The 8610-nt window shown below is 34.4% G+C and overlaps 1 pseudogene; it reads right to left on the bottom strand.

The window, feature by feature from the left end:
- Positions 1 to 4946: 4946 nt before the first annotated feature.
- On the bottom strand, positions 4947 to 5886 carry LOC104656393 (annotated as a pseudogene).
- Between the last annotated feature and the right edge of the window lie 2724 nt (positions 5887 to 8610).

Below are 8610 nucleotides of genomic sequence, written 5' to 3'. Positions count from 1 at the left end.
TTCTTGAGTTCTTTTGATTCACTTGCTAAGCATTTTCTTCAAGACTAGCTTAGAAGGACTATATTCTCTGAGGTCTTGCCTGCTTCAGGTTTTGTGTATGACTTTCCATGGCAGTATCTTATTGAAATGTAATTTTAGTACATAGTATGCACAAATCCTACGTATACAAATTTGGGGGAGGGAGCTTTTCTCAAACTTCTTTTTTGAGGTATAATTGCTATACAATAAACTATACATATTTAAAATGTACAATATGGCAAATGTTAACTTGTGTTTACACCATGAAATCATCACCGCATCAGGAAAATGCACATACCCAACACCTTCAAAGCCTTCCTTGAATCACAGTACTAAAACTGTATAATCATCTGAAAAAATGAAAAACATTTTCACAAATGTCAGTGTTTATGTATTATTTTTAAAAATTAAACCTAAAAATAAGAGGGAATTCTTAACACGATGAAGGGAATCTGCAAACAAACAAACAAATAAAACTACACCTAACTTCATACTTAAAAGAGTGAATTCTTATAAGTCTGGTGAAAAGAAACAAAATTCCACTCTCACTGCTACTATATGATCATGTAGTAGATTAATGGACAGTGCAATAAGGCAAGAAAACATAATAAATGACAGATACATTGCACAGGAAAAAATAAGATTATTTCTGTTTATAAATGACATGGTGCTCTCTGCTATGAACAATTGGAAACTGAAGTTTTTAAAAGGCACTAATGTTACAACAGCACCAAAAATCACGAAACCTTCAAAACAAATCTAATAATGTATGTACAAGGTATGTACACTATAAACTAAAACTAATTAAGGAAATAGAAAACTTATGTAAATAGAAAGACACATTGTATTTATATTCCTTTTTGTTGCTCTGTATTGTTCCATTGTAAAGATCAAGATACCATAATTTATCAATTAACCTGTTGATAGACATCCAGGTTGACTACAGTTTTTGGCTGTTAAAAATAAACCTACTTTTAACGTTTGCGTGTGTATGTGCATATATATGCATATAATTTTTGAAATTTTAGCAAATTCAATTCTAAAGTACATAAAATAGATAATTCATTATGATAAGTAAAGATCAATCTTGAATGAAATAAGCCAAACACTGGAAGACTGAATATTTCTAACATGTCCATCTTTTTAAAGCTGATGTATACAATCCATGAAATTACATTAATTTCAAGTAAGTTTTATTGTGAGAAATTGATTTATATGGATAGACAAAGACATAAAAATAGCCAAAAAAAAAAAAAAAAAAATAGCCAGAACAATTTTTCAAAGAAACAGAGTAGGAGGTCTCACACTACTTGATTTCAAGACTCCCTATAGTTCTGCAATAATTAAAACAGTGTGATATTGTCAAAAGGATACACAGATGGATCAATGGAACAGAACATAGTGTCCAGAAATAGGCCCACATATATTAGGCTAATTGATTTTGACAAATGTGCAAAGGCAACCCATTGAAGAAATTATGGGCTTTTCAAGCAATGACACTGGAATAATTCAATATTCGTAACAAAAAGAAAAAAATCTCAAAACCTACTGCTGTGGTTTGAATGTGTTCCCCAAATTTTACGTGTTGGAAACTTAATCCCAAGCTCATATGCCGACTGGAGGTGAGGCCTTTTGAAGTTAACAAGGATTAGATAATGTCATTAAGGTGGACCCCCATGATGAGACTGTTGGCTTCGTAAGAAGAGAAAGGGAGACCTAAGCTGACACGCAAGCTCATGCCCTCTGCCTGTGATGCCCTCTGCCATGTTATGACTCAGCAAAAAGGCTCTCCAGATGCTGCCACCTTAATGTTGGACTTCTCAGCCTCCAGAAAGTGTAAGAAATAAATTTCTTCTCTTTATAAATCGTTCAGTCTTGGTAGTCTGTTATAGAAATGCAGAAGAGACTAAGAAACCTAACTCACATCATTAATATAATTATCACAAAATTACTCATAGACATAAAGGTAAAATATTAACCTTTAAGATTTTTAGAAGAGAGCAAAAGGGAAAAAACTTTTTGACATAGAATAAGGCAAAGACTCCTGATAAGCTACCAAAAACAGAGTCCATCAGAGAAAAAAGATAGTTAATTAGACATTATCAAAGTTAAAAACCTTTCCTCTAGGAAAGATAATACTCAAAGAATGAAACAAGCCAAACACTGGAAGATTATATTTTCAAATCATGCATCTATTAAGTAACGTACATCCAGAATCTGTAAAGCACCAGTAAACCTCAAAAATAAGTAAAGAAACAACTGAATAAATGAATGAGCAAAGGTTGTACCTAGACACTTTGCCCAAAAGCAGCATATGGATGGGAAACAAACTCAGGAAAGGATCCTCAACATCATTAGTTACTAGGGAAAGTCAAATTAAAATCACAATGAGATACCATTAAAAAGCTATTAGAAAAATAAAAATAAATAAACAAAATGACTAAATCGAATGCTAATGAGTACACAGAGCAGCTGAAATGTTCATTCATCAGTGATGGGGATGCAACATGGTGCATTTGCTAGAAAACAGTTTGTAGTTTCTCTTAAGATGGTCACAGTTTAAGGTATTTGCCTACAAAAATAAAAACTTCTGTTCACACACAAAAACTGTGCACTTACGGTCATAGTGGTCTAAGGATTATTCTAAAGCTCCTCCTCTTCTTTTTCTATAGAGATGCTAAGGGCATTTATAAGTCTCAGTCTTTGACGTCAGTCAAATAAAAGTCATGATTTTTAATTATGATTTTGCCCAGAAGTAATCATTTAACCAAAAACAAGGTATCTAAACAGCAAGCTCTGTTTTTGAGGTATTATAATAATTACAGGTAGCATCATGAAAGCTCTTTTGTTCTGATATAGCGGCTTCTCCAGGAGCCTGTCTATAATTCAAGTGTTTTAATAAAGCCATAATTATGAAGTCATTTATACACAGACCAAGATGCTTTTGCCCTGCTATCTTCGAAGGCTTAATATTCTATTCAAAATTTTACATCATGAATACCACATTCCTCCAGGCCTAAAAGATCGGGAATTTTCTTCTCCCCTCCTTTTCTAACAGCGACTGTTTGACTTTTAGGTACAGGTCATTATCACACCATTAGTGACTCCTGAAATGCCTGTCAAAAAATATATTACACTCACACACATAGTCTTCGTAGTTATATAATTTTAACATTATGACATACATGGCCCTATAATGCATAATGCTCTCTAATCTTTCAGATGAAATCACTTTTTTCTTTTTACTCAGCACTACCTTCCTCCTAGCTCCCTCCAATTCATTGCCCTTATTTGTTTCATGTTTATAACCTACAACACACCCTCCTGTATGTTATTACGTATTTATATAATCTCACAACTGCAATATGAGGTTATAATACCTTAAAATGCATATGAAAATAGCTAATGAAAGTCACAAAACCATGAGTGATTTAGTTATCTGCAGGTCCTCCAGCCTTCAGGTTTAACCTTCCTTTAATATCAGATAACTTATGCCTTCGTCCTACTCAGAAAAATTCTGTGATCACCATAGTATTTGTAAGGCCTTCCAATTTTGAGAAAAAGAAGTCATAGGTAGAAGCATTAATTTTCCATGGTTCTACTTTCTAAGTTCTTTCCTAACTTGAGATCCAATTACCACTCATTATTTTTCTGGTTGAAGTTTCCTTTCTTTCCCTTCCTGGTTCTCCACAAATGTGACCACATTCACTCCTCAAAACATTATTTAATGTATAGTCATTGTGGATTACAAATTTTGTCAAAGCTTTATGTTAATAAAAGATAGTTATGGTAATTTGCAGAACAGATACAAATTCAGATTGAAAATTTAAATTGATGGAGATTTTCAGATGGCTTCTAAATCCTCATTGGTAATCCCCATAATCCCCGCAGAGGGACCTCTTGTATATCGGCTATGTGTCTCTTTGAATTCTTGCCTAAATTACAAATTGGTAGGCTCCTTTCTCCGCTATGCCTCTATTCTCTGAATGAGAAACACCAGAAAATATTTCAATATGCTTTTTGATTTTGTAAAATACATCAGCTCCCTGCTTGAGCCAATCAATTCGCAACTACCCCAGCTTAATAGATCTCCACTTTCACACACCCTCCAAAAAAATTTCCCAGAACAAAAAGCTAAAGCAATAACCATTCTGAGATTATTTATCATCTAGAAACAAAGTGCACTCAACTGTCCAAAAAAAAAAGTTTTCTCGTATAGTATCTCGTGTTTAATAAGTAAAATAACAAAGTATACCAGAAAAAGTAGTAGACTTGAAATCAGGAGTCTATTAACTTATTTTAGACTTTTTAAATAAAGAAATTGGGTGACTTTAAGGGAATCATTAGCATCTCTTAGTTCCAGCACCTCACAGATGCAATACTGGTATATTGGTGATCTATATAAGCTATTTGGGGTATACAAAGGTAAACATAAAATTAATGCCAGAAGAAGCTTCATGTGTGTATTTAAAATGGCAAAGTGGGCTGTATTTGTTAAGTCTTGTCAAACCTTGTCTGTCTGGAAAACACCAGCATATAAAGGACACATGATGCTGCCCAGTGGAGGATGGAAAGACAAGAGTAGAGGCAGGTTGTCAGGTTCTTATATGCAGCGGAACATTGTCATCCTAATTTTACTTTATTTGATCATTTGAAAAACCAATCATCTTTTCTAGAAGAAAAAAGGAAGTCCATAATGACAATGGAAAAAAAGAAAAACTTTCTTTATTAATACACAGGAAAAATGACAAAAAGGGGAAAGATGTGCAAAGGGTGAGGGGAAAAAATTTATTATAAAAATTGGAGACAAATTGATAGGATGATACTCAACTAATGATAACAAATAGGAAAAATTATTTCCTCTTAAGTTATTATAATAAAATACAGAGAATCCCCATCCTGTAACTACATGCACAGAGAAATGTTGTTTATGGCCATAACATTCTCCTACTCAGAGCTTTTCCCATGTCAAATTTAGCATCTTTGCTCTTTAAGCTGTAGATTAAGGAGCTCATCATGGGATGCACATTCATATGAAAAACAGAAGAGAATGTTCCCTCATCCGTAGACCCAGCAGAAGATGGTTTGACATACATAAATGCACTTAATCCAAAGAACAGAGAAACAGCAATTATGTGGAAACTGCAAGTGCTGAAGGCTTTGGACCTTCCCTCATTGGAACCGATGTGGAGGATCCTGGAGAGGATGTCACCATAAGAGATAAAGATGGTGACAATAGACACAATGATGTTGATGCCTGCCACAATGAAAACCACCAGCTCACTGATGCAGGTGCTGGTGCAGGAGAGCTGGAACACAGGGAGAACGTCACAGAAGTAGTGATTGATGGTGTTTGCATCACCGAAGGTCAGTCTCAGCATGCATCCAGTGTGGGCCATGACCCCAGAAAAGAACAGGAAGTAGGAACCAAGCATAAGGCTGAAATACACTTTAGGGGACATGGCAATGTGATAAAGAAGTGGGTAACAGATGGTCACACAGCAATCATAGGCCATTGACGTCAGCATATAACATTCAGAAATAAAAAAAGGAAAAGAAGAAGAAAAGCTAGATCGTGCAAACTATGTAGGAGATAATATTCTTCTCTGAAATACAGTTCCTCAGCATTTGGAGTGTAAACACAGAAGAATAACAGAAGTCTGTGAAGAACAATTTAGAAAGGAAAAAGTACATGGGAGTGTGAAGATGTGAATTCCGCATAGTTAGAATTACCAAGACAGAGTTTCTTATCACAGTGACAACATACATTACAAGAAACAGGAAGAACAGGGGGAGTTAAAGATCTGGCTGGTCTGTTAACCTCACCAGAATGAATTCATTCACCAAAGAGCCATTTCCAGGAAGCATTCTACTCTAAGGGAATCTATGGACACAGGAGAAAAGAAGACAACTCAGAACTTCCCATGGTATTTTCTCCCATACCTTGGAATATTGCTGAGATTGTCTGAAACTAGACTAATGTGGACCCACAGAATCTGCCTTTACCACTACTATGTTACTGAGTGGCATTGACTTACCCATGATAGAATCTTACTAAGCCAAATATAGCACCAACTTAGCCTATGGAGTGAAGGCTAGTTCTGCCATGTGCAAACTTAACTCTTAAGAAGTGATAGAATAAGGGAGAAGAAGGATGAACTGGGACAGAATCATCCTTCCCTCATCTCATTATTTCTTCATTCACTTGAGTCCTCCCTTACCATTAAAATTGGAAGCAGAGACCTTTGCAACCTGGTGCCCATATCCAATGCAGATTAGACTCTTGGTCTGGAGACAAAGAATCTTGTTTCTAATACACAAGTAGGGGACCCAAGTCTAAAAAAGGTTACATTACTACCCCAAGTCACAGAAAAAGCCATAAATCTACAAGAGGGAGATTTTCATTCATGGAGAGGGAACTACTGACTAAAATACTGCATCCATCGCTTTCTCTGTTTTCTCTGAACATTCCCAGCTCCCACTTTAAATAGACTCTTACATCAGTTGCACTTGAATCTCAAGACTGACAAGGTGTAAAATAAAAGGCAATATCTTATATCCCTGTAATTCCATTTCAAAGCAAGACAGTAATGTAAGTAGAATTCAGAAATACATCCTCTTATGCCAGACCACCTTGGTGCTTTCTTTTGATTACTTACCCTGTGGTCCTGAAAGGGCAATTTCAGTGTCTGAGGCTTTGGGTTTTTTGCTTCTAACAAGATGCAGCCCAAACTCTATTTCCAGTATGTTCTGAAATTTTTTTTGAACTACAGATCATCTAATTTATGATTATTGCTTTGAATCCTCTCAAGCATCAGAAAAAATAGTCTTTATTGTTATTACATATGCCATTTAATGAGACACCAGAAGACTTACTACGAGTTTAATAATAATAATACAAGCGGTTATAAACAGGGTAGAAGCTTGCTCAGTCTCTTCCCCAGAAAACAGATTTTAAGAGTAACAGGAAAACAAGGGAATTGTATTTTCACCCTGGACCATAACCTGCCTTTAGTTCCTTAGAGACTTAATATTTTACTCAAGTTTTCTTTTCACTCTGGTCATTGTGTATCAGTCATGCAGAGCCAGAAATAAGCTTTAATTTCTCAGTCAGCAAGGTGGTGCAACGGGAAGCCCTAGATCCTCCTTCCCCCATGAACAAAGTAATTCTACAACAATTCATGGACAGATTCTATTTGTGACACTTCTCGACCTAGTTATAATGTTTCTACATCCCAGTCTAGCATAAAATCAGCCACATGAAATCTGGTAGGAACATTTGCATTATCCCTGTGCCACAATCTCTATTTCTGGCAGAGCATCATGCAGTTGGAATAAAAGCTTCTCCTTGGGAAGGGCATTGGGGTACACCATGCATCCAATGCCCCACATTTTCCACAAGTTATGCCAAGGACTGGCTTCTATCTAGCCTGTCTCATAGCACTGACAGGACATAAGACACAGCACGCTCTGATCACTAAGGGCCAGTGAAAACATAGCAGGCAATTTAGACAAAATAGCTCAGTACAGAGATAGAAGAGAAAGAAAGAAAAGCAAAGAAAGAGAAGGAAAAAAGAGAGAAAGAAACAAGAAAGAAAGAAAGAAAGAAAGAAAGAAAGAAAGAAAGAAAGAAAGAAAGAAAGAAAGAAAGAAAGAAAGAAAGAAAGAAGGAAGGAAGGAAGGAAGGAAGGAAGGAAGGAAGGAAGGAAGGAAGGAAGGAAGGAAGGAAGGAAAGAAAGAAAGAAAGAAAGAATGAAAGAAAGAAAGAAAGAAAGAAAGAAAGAAAGAAAGAAAGAAAGAAAGAAGAGAAGAGCTGTATCTATTAGATAGGGCACCAACACTGTCTCTCACAAACAAAAAGTTTGTGAAAAATGTTTGTAACAGAAACTTGTGTTTGTTTAATTTACCTAAAGAATATATTTATTTTTAGGTGAATATGTTTGTTATTTTAAAAGTTAAAAAGTTTTATTTTTAACAATTTTTAAAATATATACTTACTATTTATTTAATCCTTTAAGCTTTAAATCAATTCATATGTCTTGGGATATTCAACCCATTATATAAATAAGTATGTATATGTATACACATATAATGAAAATAATGCCACACAAAAAATTTTATGTGCTTGAAAAATAAATAAATATGTGTTTATTTATATATATTCATAATATATATTATATATATTCTATATATAATATATATTTATATATTTACAATATATATTTATATATATTTATATATATTTATAATATATATTTATATATATTTATAATATATATTTATATATATTTACAAGCATCCTACTTATTTGTGTTGGAGTAGAGAGAAAAGGCATCATTCTGTACTTATTTGGTGAGGGTTCCTTTATTAATCAAACAGCAAAAAAGGAGGATTCCCTTATTAATCAAAAAACTCTCTAAATGTCTTTAAAATACTCAAAATAAGTAGTGCCTCCAAACACAAAATAACAACTTGCACTACCACAATTATGGGACTTTTTGGTTTTGATACGGTATCTCTTAAGCAAGAGAGATGGAACAGACCAAAAAGGTACTGAATTTTCAATGCATTAAAATTAAGATTATTTCCGTT

This window comes from Rhinopithecus roxellana, chromosome 15 (assembly GCF_007565055.1).
Source record: "Rhinopithecus roxellana isolate Shanxi Qingling chromosome 15, ASM756505v1, whole genome shotgun sequence".
NCBI lineage: Eukaryota > Metazoa > Chordata > Mammalia > Primates > Cercopithecidae > Rhinopithecus > Rhinopithecus roxellana.
The sequence above is the reverse complement of the archived record's forward strand: the minus strand, read 5'-3'. Positions and strand labels throughout refer to the sequence as shown.